Source organism: Melanerpes formicivorus, unplaced genomic scaffold (genome assembly GCF_026170545.1).
Source record: "Melanerpes formicivorus ecotype bairdi unplaced genomic scaffold, bMelFor1.0.p_v2 SCAF_24, whole genome shotgun sequence".
NCBI lineage: Eukaryota > Metazoa > Chordata > Aves > Piciformes > Picidae > Melanerpes > Melanerpes formicivorus.
The window spans coordinates 8814221-8823270 of NW_027142376.1; the positions used below are offsets into that span (position 1 = coordinate 8814221).

The following is a 9050-nucleotide window of genomic DNA, read 5'->3' on the forward strand; positions in this document are numbered from 1 at the left end:
ACACAAAACTAAATGGTAACCCAGTTACAGTATTTTTGTATACATGATGGGACTAGGCTTTATAGTAAGCCTAGAAAACTGTTTACATAATTGACCATTTTGATGAATCACAATTTATTCTTTTCAATGGTTTATTTTGAGGAGACCATGCATGAACAAGACCTTAGTAAAAAAAGGATCATAATTTTTTTTTTAATCTTACTTTTATTATTTTTAATAGAAGCATCTTACTAGGGGCAAGTATTTCACTGAAGCCATGCATTTGTGTAGAATGAATTTGAACAGCAGTATGAATATGCAGAAGGAATTTCTCCCCAAGGAGAGCAGGAGGAGGTGTAAATCACCTCAAAGACATCTATCAGATTTAGAAACTCCATCCTGAGGGCTTGGAGCAGGCTGCAAGTGGCACACTCAGAGCAGACACAGCCACACAAGGCAGAAACCCCACAGTTCCCTCACTTCCATCAGGGTAAACAACACGCAACTCCAATAGTGCCAGAGGAATTCCAGTAGTAGCACTATAAGGAAAATATGGCCAAGTTTACTCAATTGAAAACATGTTTTTTTCCTATCCTGATGTTTGTGGCAGGCAATCTCACAGGATTGGTAACAGCTTCCTGGTTAACAACGATACAATTTCTGTTTAACTACTGGGTATGTATTGTGTAAATAAACTGTAATGCAATAAAGATTGACCTGAGAGCTGGGCGATCTGGGAAGAGATTGCACTCCCACCTCCAATGCCTGTCAGCTGCAGGAGAGGACAAAAGACAATGTAGTTACTGTCCAAGGTACATCAACACTGGGCCACTGTAGATGAGTGACAAAAGTGGGGCAAGATCTAAGAGCAAGACACAAGTCACAAGGGCAACAAAGACTGAAGTCAGACTAGGATTTGATTGCAAAGTTAGTGATCCTAATAAGCTTTCATCAGGGATGGAAGGTACTTTATAGAACTGACATCAGTATGACCCCTTAGAAAGTAACTTAAAGCTTTTGAATGATCAGAGCTGCAAGGGGAACAGAGAAATTCTGTCACTTTAGTCTTACAGTTTCCCAACTGACTGAATACACACAAGCTTCTTCACCTCTGTCAAAAGAGTAGTACTAATCCTCGGCATACAAATACCAACAGCCTTGTGGCACTGCCATTTTTCTGGAGTGAGTATTGGAAGGAGAGAGCAGTCTTGCAGAAGGGTCTGCACCAGGAAACATAGAAACCCCTAATGGGTGTGTCGTGCTTTCCCGCAGCACTGCCGTTACCCTGAGCAGACACCCCCGTGAGCGACAAAACAGCAGAACCTGTCCTGCTCTCCTAGACAGCTTTGCAATTTTGATGCTGACTCAGGACTTAAAACAGCAAGCTGCAGAATTAAGGGAATATCAGTTCTCCATTTGCCCTGTATCAACTGGGGGTTTTTGTTTGTTTTTGTTTTAATAAAAGGGAAAGACAAAAATGAAAAGGCAAAGGATTGCCTATACAATTGGTATTATTTTTAGCACCTATGTTAAAAACTACACTGCTTTCCTGGCATAAGGAACAGATTTTCCACAGAATCAGTAAACAGTTGCAGATTTAAAGTTTTAATCATAAGAAGATGCTGGTAGAACCATCCTAAGCTAAAAAAAAAAAATAAAGTGTTCAGAAAATTACTTTCCAAGGCAGAAAAGGCACTTAAGACACTTTTTTTGCTCAGGTGGTCTAACCCAGGATTTGGCTCCCAGTTACCTCTGTTACAGCCCCCCCTTCAGCAGCATCAATAAGTCACTCAGTCTCTCTGTATTTTATTCCCCCACCCGTCATCTACACTTCTTTCCTGCTGCACAGAGGCAGGGAAGCTGCACATGTGAAAGCTGCAAGGCTTTCAGATTTAAAATCTAAACACTACACCCAAACAGGTATCTAAACCAAATATAAACAGGGCAGACATTAAAATAGAGTATTAATAAATTAGGGGCCAAAAGATGACCACTTCTGTCCTGAACAGGCCTGAAGTTAAAATCACAACTGCCACACTACCCCTTTATGATGTTAATGTTAAGAGTTAGACTAGATGAAAGCTATGCTGCTACTTCAGAGAACTGGAAAAACCTGCAGGTTCCAAGTTGCTTTTTACTGTTAAAGCTTTGGACATGTAGTAAAGAACTCCTAAGGGGGCAAACTCAGTATCCCTTATTCTGCTCACTGTTGCATCTGCATTCACAAGGGATCCCTGTCTCCATTAAAAAAAAACCAAAACAACAAAACAGTTTCTGTGTGTACACACCAATTTTATTGCCCCTTCTTAACACTGAGTTGGAGAGCAGGCTAACTGTAATACAGTGTATTGCTTATCTATTCTATGCTATATTGGACATCAATAATTCAAGCAGTCATTACAAAGTCGTGTATCACATTAAAGTCTCCCTTTATCCCCTGCTACAGCCCTCTCTCTGCTATGGTATTACTCTCTTCCCACTAGCAATGTATGTATTTCACTGTCTTTTCCTAATAAATAGCACTTCACACTGCCTTTACTCACTCCTCCTGCTTCAGCTCCAGCCCATTTAACTTCTGCATGCTACACCATGTTTAAGATTGGTTGCCCCGTCAGCTCTGCGTTATTGCAAAACTCACAGCTGAGCTTAACACACCATCCACCACCAGCCTAGCAGCACAAACATAACAAGGGCCTTGCACTTCCTCCCATTCAACATTCCTCCCTTGTCCAAGGGTATTAACACTGAGTTTTCTGTGTCCTTGTTTTACTTGCTATTACAGCTCCTGGAACAGCGGGTTTGTTGTTTGGGTTTTTTTTAGCTGAACTGTGCTGCTGTAGCCTTCTCTTTCTCATATACTTACTTTCCCTTCCCTATTCTCTAACTTTTGAGGTTTTCTCTCCTTGCTTTCCTCCTCTCTCTCCTGAGACAGTCCCAGGTCTGTATGGTCACCTTGCAAGCTGTTAGGGTGATGAAGTATGGGGCTATAAGCCTAAATAAATCTCTCTCCAGTGCCCATAAGGGCTTCCAAGCACTCCCTGCTCTGAGGGCAGTGAGAAGCAGGCAAAATGAGATCATGTGCCAGTGCCCCCATGGAGTGAGAGCCAGTCTCTCGCTGCACCTTGCCTGAAACACCTTGCACTTCCTGCTATATGAAGAGTCCTTTGGCACCCTCAGCCTACAGAGGCAAGCTGGCTCGCTCCTCTAGACTCCCTCTCAAAAGGACAATGTGTAAAGTGTTACTGGCAGACTTGCTGCACTGCAGTCCCAGTCCAGTTACAGGCTATCATGCTATCTGCACAACCCAGGAAATAGGCAGTTCTAATCTGGAAAACATTAAATTCTCATTTTCTCTAGCACAACCTTTAAGTTTCAGATTAGTTCCATGCTAATATGATGTTCTGGGTACCACCATTCACATCTGGCTTACCAGCTAGACAAAGGACAGGGAAAATAAAAACTGACAAGCTGTCATATTGTACATTGCCTGATATCTTCTCTCAGCAAGGCAGAAAAACTGTATTCCAGAATATTGCACTAAGAAAAAGGACATATCTGCACCACAGAGAATAGAACAGAATAAACCATGTTGGAAGAGACCTTCAATACCATGACGTCCAACCTATTATCCAACACCACCTAATCAACTAAACCATGCAACCAAGCACCCAATCAAATCTCCTCCTGAACACCTCCAATGATGGTGACTCCACCACCTCCCTCAGCAGCCCATTCCAATGGGCAATCACTCTCTCTGTGTAGAATTTCTTCCTAACCTCCAGCCTAAACCTCCCCTGGTGCAGCTTGAGACTGTATCCTCTTGTTCTGGTGCTGGTTGCCTGGGAGAAGAGACCAATCCCCACCTGGCTACAACCTCCCTTCAGGTAGTTGTAGAGTGCAATAAGGTCTACCCTAAGCCTCCTCTTCTCCAAGATAAGCAACCCCAGCTCCCTCAGACTCTCCTCATAGGGCTTGTATTCCAAACCCCTCACCAACTTTGTTGCCCTTCTCTGGACATATTCCAGCAAGTCAACATCCTTCCTAAACTGAGGGGCCCAGTACTGGGCACAGTACTCAAGGTGTGGCCCTAACCAGTGCAACGTACATGGGCAGAATGACCTCCTTGCTCCTGCTGGCCACACCGTTCCTGAGAGGAAACAGAGAAAACCATAAGCTGTCAGTTAATATCTGCAGAGAATAGCTGAGCTACAGTCACTGCTGTGGTTGTCCATCACCTACTCCGTAGTCTCCTCCTCAGGGGAGATATCCCATTATGGATATATGGGAAGTGTCTCCACGAGCAAGCTTCCCTGAAATAATGCAACACACAGGTTTAAACTGTATTGACCATGTTTTACTGGTGAAGCACAAAGCCACCCATCAAGAAAAGCAAATTCCTATTAGATAAGAAAAGTTCAGCAAAGCTGAGTTACCATTGCTCAGATGCATATACTTCCCATTGATGCCACAAAGGAAACTGCCTAGACAAAGACATGAAATTACTTGGATACAACAGACCTGCACCTGCTGAAGAATTAAGGCAATTTCAAACTAAGATATAGACTCTGTCTGTAACTACAGCACCAAAAAAGAAAACTACAAAGGAAGCAGAAGCATAACACAAAAATACCCAAGCAGTATTACATGTTAAATCAAATATTTCAGCTTTTAGGCAGACCTTAGGTGTGTCATTTTATAAACCTGTAACTGCAAAGAGCTTCTGGCTGGCACCTTTTACATCTCCATGAGCATTCAGTCAAACACAACTTACTATGACCAGCAGCTCCCATTGGCGTGACAAATACTATTGCATCAGGAAGAGCCACGCTGACAAGAATCATAGTGCTTGAAGAACTGGATCTTTATCGCACATGGGGCTTCATTCTTAAAGCCATGGGGATTAACATGTGGTTCCTCTTACAATAACTCTTATTACAAAGCACCTATAAGAGCATATAAAAGATTTGCTGTTTTGACTAAGCAAAGAAAAACACTGCACTCACTTGCCACCTACACCACCAGGCATCAAAGGTAGTCATTCACTGCATCCCACCAGCCCCTCTCTGATTCCACTGCATCAGACCGGCCATCCAAATTGAATTGAACTGAATCAGAATCAAGGGGAAAAAAAATCTAAATGAGCTCTGGAGTCCACCCGGCATCCCTCACTGGCACACAGGCAGCAGCAGAGGACATCGGAGACCAGACTGTTGTCTCCTCTTCCCCCAAGCCATCACGAGATCTGGCTGCTGCTTAAAAACTGCTTTCCAGAAGCCCTCCAGTAACACTTAGAAGCATCTGTTTAAAACCAGCCCAGATTATTTCCTACTGACATATAACTCACTATCCATGTGAGCTAAACCTGCTGCAGTACAGCACCACGGTTTCAACACCGACTACTCCTGATGTTGAAGTCACACTGCATACCGGCCTCACAGGACAGCTGCAGTGGAACGCCAGGCGACCACAGCCACTTCTAAAGCCCGAAGGTCTGTTGCGCTGAGGCACACATCTCATCGCGGCAACACATTAACAGATCAGGACCCCGTTTCATCACTGAAACCTAGGAAGAGACCACAGGACTCCCCTCTACCACCGCTGCCCAAAAACTGACTATAGAACCTCACACCGTCACCGAAAATCGTTAACAAATTATAGGACCCCACTTCACCACCGCAACCCAGGAACAGAGCACAGGACGCCCAGGAGACTGTTGAAGGCTCCAAGTTTAAATTTCCTGCCAAGGGGACGTCGCACTGCTCGGAAGGGTCCTCGGCACAGCCTGAGCGTGTTCAGCCCGGTATTACTTAACACATTCACCCTCGCGGTGTTTACAGCCCAGCTCTGCACGCCCGAGCCCCCCGTCTCCCCTTTCCCGACCGCTGTCGAGAGCGCCATGAGACGCCGCTGCGGGAGGCGACCCGCCGCCCAGCACGCCCGGTCCCTACCCGGGACGCCGCCAGAGGTAAGCGCGGCACCGAGCGGCCCTCGGCCGGCCGCGCCGCCACCCCGCACCCCGCAGCTCCCGCACGGCCGAAGGGGCTACGCAGGGAGCAGGCACCGTCCGAAGCGGGGGCCGGCAGGCGCGGCCCTCCGCCTGGGCGCCGCGGGCCCGCCGGTGTCACCCGCACCACCTACCCCGCAGGCCGCCGCCGGTCCGGCGCGCACCCCGCCGCCGCCACCCCCGCGCCGCGGCCGCGAGCGCACGCCGCCAACGCCGCCGCGCAGCGCCGCGCCCCATCCGCCCCGCCGGCCCGGGAGCCCGCGCACGGCAGCGGCCACCCCCCCGCTCCTTCCCCCGCCGCCCCTTACGCTGGCTCGGCGAGGAGGTGGGGCAGCCGCCGGGAGGAACCAGGAAGTGAGCCGCGGCGGCGGGAGCCAGCGCGCCCCTGCCCTGCCCTGCCCTTCTTTTCGTCCCGTCCCTTCCCCGCCCCGCCGCCGGGCGCGGCGTGAAGGGGATCCCCGACCTCTACGGGTAGGCACCGGCGCCGCGCCCGGCGGGGCTCGCTCGGCCCAGTGCGGTCCAGCTGCTGGGTTGCTGCAGGGCCCCGGGTGGCCGAGGCACGCCGGTGCCGAGGATGCGTTTACGTCTGCGGCGTGCGGGGAAAACGCGGGGTTCGGGAGGGGAACGGAGGGTTCGGGAGGGGAAACGCGGGGTCTGGGAGGGAAAAACATGCTTTTTAACGTGTGTTTTTTGACAGATGGGCTTCACTGCACGCCTCAGAGCCCCAGACAAGCTCGGGTATTCTTGCTTTGCAGGTACCAAAATCTTACAGGCAGAGCCGATTGTCGCAGGTGTCTCAGAATCAGAATGATGGAATCACTAAGGTTGGAAAAGATGTTTGAGATCATCCAGTCCAGTGGTTAAATTTAGTGGATGCTCTCCATGTCCAGCATTTGCAGCCTCCCCGGGTGCAAACTTTTACATCCCAAGCGGTTCTCTCACACCTGGCTTTACTTCACCCAACCTGTGTCATCCATTTACAATAATGAGATGAGAGAAAATGCAATGCTTTGCCCTCAATAAAAATCCAACCCAACAGCTGGCATCGGTTTTGGCTGATAATCTTCCCTGTTGCCTTGTGGTGGGGAATTTGAATGCCATAGGAAGTGGATTCCCATGGGATGCCAAACAAGGCAGACCTGGGCTTCTCCCTCTTTCTGAATACTGCTGTCTGTGCATAAACAAGATTTGCAAGAATTTGACTTGCATTGGGTAGACTCCAGGCTGGGATGGCAGATGGCAGGGAAAAAAAAACACCACCAAGAAGTAAAAATCACTTTTTCCTTGCACTTGGAACTCTTAGCTGCTGCAAGCCAAGGCACAAGGCAGGCAGGACTGGGAGCCAAAATGCCATCTCTCAGAGGGAATCACAGGGCAGGTCTTCACTGACACTTTGTTTCAGGTCAGGAATTCGCTGTTATAAGGGAGTTTCTAGTTTCTCCTTGCTGTAGCTAGGCTCATGCTGTGGAATATAGGGTCAAATGAAGGGTCTAGCTGTGGATGGCAGCACTGGCAGATGATGTTTCAAGAACATATGGAGGGATGCATGTTCTCTGCACGGGCACTGCCTGTGCCTGGTGCTCCCATGGCCCAGGAAGAAGGCCTGTCCCTGTTCACCTCCTCAGGGCCAGGAAAGAGGGTGAGCTACCTGAGCCTCAGCTCTGTCAAGCTCCACTACTTGCACTTCCTGCTGACAATCAGAATTACTTAAGGCTGGAAGACCTTCAAAAGCCTCATGTCCAGCTGTCAACACTGCCAAGTCCACTTTGAATCCATGTCCCTCAGCACATCTACGCAGCTTGTAAATCCCACTAGGGATGATGACTCCTCCACTTGCCTGGGCAGCCTGTTCTAGGGCTTGACAAGCCTTTTTGTGACGACATTTTTCCTAATATCCAGCCTAAACCTCACTGGTACAACTTGAGGCTGTTTCCTCTTATCACTTGTTACTTGGGAGAAGAGACTTGACCCACATCTCACTACAAGCTCCCTCCGGTTAGTTATGAAGTGATGAAGCATCCACTGAGTTTCTTTCTCTCCAGGCTAAACACCCCCAGCTCCTTCAGCTGTTCCTTGTAAGACTGGTTCTCCAGCCCCTTCACCAGCTTGGTTGCCCTTCTCTGGACACACTACAGCGCCTCAATGTCCTTCTTGTAGCAAAGGGCCCAAAACTGAACAGAGTGTTTGAGGTGCAGCCCCAGTGGGTGAGCTTTGGCAGTGTGCTGTGCAAGCCACGGCCCATTCTGATACCAGCAAGCAACAGCCTGCAGCCAGAGAGCAACGGTGCAAAGAGTCTGGCACACGAACCACCCACTGGTATGAGAACTGTCAAGGAAGGCTGTAAAACCCCCCAAAACATCCAAACACCTTATTGTTTTAATATATATCGTGAGGTTTTAGTGGTGTTGTTTTTTCACAGAAAGTGTGGTCAGGCACTGGAATGAGCTGCCTAGGGAGGTGGTTGAGTCACCACCCCTGGATGTGTGTCAAGGTGGTTTGGATGTGGTGCTTGGGGATATGGTTTAGGGGATGAACTTTGCAGAGTAGCGTTCTGGGTTGCACTTGGTGATCCTGAGGCTCTTTTCCAACCTGGATGTTTCTGTGACATATCCCATGCTAATTGCCCAGGGACACCTGACACAGGACCAGCAGCACTCTCAAGGAGCAGAGCTGAGTTTCAAATTCCCTGCTTCTGCACCTCACTGGGCCTTTCTCCGAGGTAAAAACCTCTGCATTTCCTCATTTTTCTTGCGGGGTTTACCACTACGTGAGCCAGTGAGTATTTCCAGAGCCTCCCGCAGCAGATTTTACCTTGGCAGAGGGCAGGCAGCGTGGTTTACCCTGAGTTGTCAGCTGGTTGGAGGAGGAGGCGGTTTCTAGGACGTGAGGTGCTCGGCGGACACCACGTCCAGAGCGCGGCGTCTGCACCCCATGAAACGCTTCAGCGCCAGGGCAACGTCTGCGCGCCCTGCCTTGCCTGTAAGGCAGGGGAGACGGCGGCGTCAGGAGGCCGCTTTCCCGCCTCGGGCGCGGGGCAGCGGGCACGCGCGGCTTCGCCCCCCTCCTC

General features: G+C 49.1%; 1 protein-coding gene across 8 annotated transcripts in view; it reads right to left on the bottom strand.

The window, feature by feature from the left end:
• Positions 1-8928, bottom strand: part of ZDHHC3 (zinc finger DHHC-type palmitoyltransferase 3) — a 35521-nt gene extending 26593 nt beyond the window's left edge. For 3 of the 8 annotated variants that reach the window (XR_010989053.1, XR_010989052.1, XM_068152822.1), the window contains exon 1: positions 6292-6391. The gene's annotated coding sequence lies outside the window, so the exon portion shown is untranslated. Of the gene's footprint in view, positions 1-696; positions 752-4750; positions 5962-6117; positions 6189-6291; positions 6395-8794 lie in introns of those variants that run through there. The other 5 variants (XM_068152819.1, XM_068152817.1, XM_068152818.1 and 2 more) reach the window with 5 other exon arrangements.
• Positions 8929-9050: the final 122 nt, after the last annotated feature.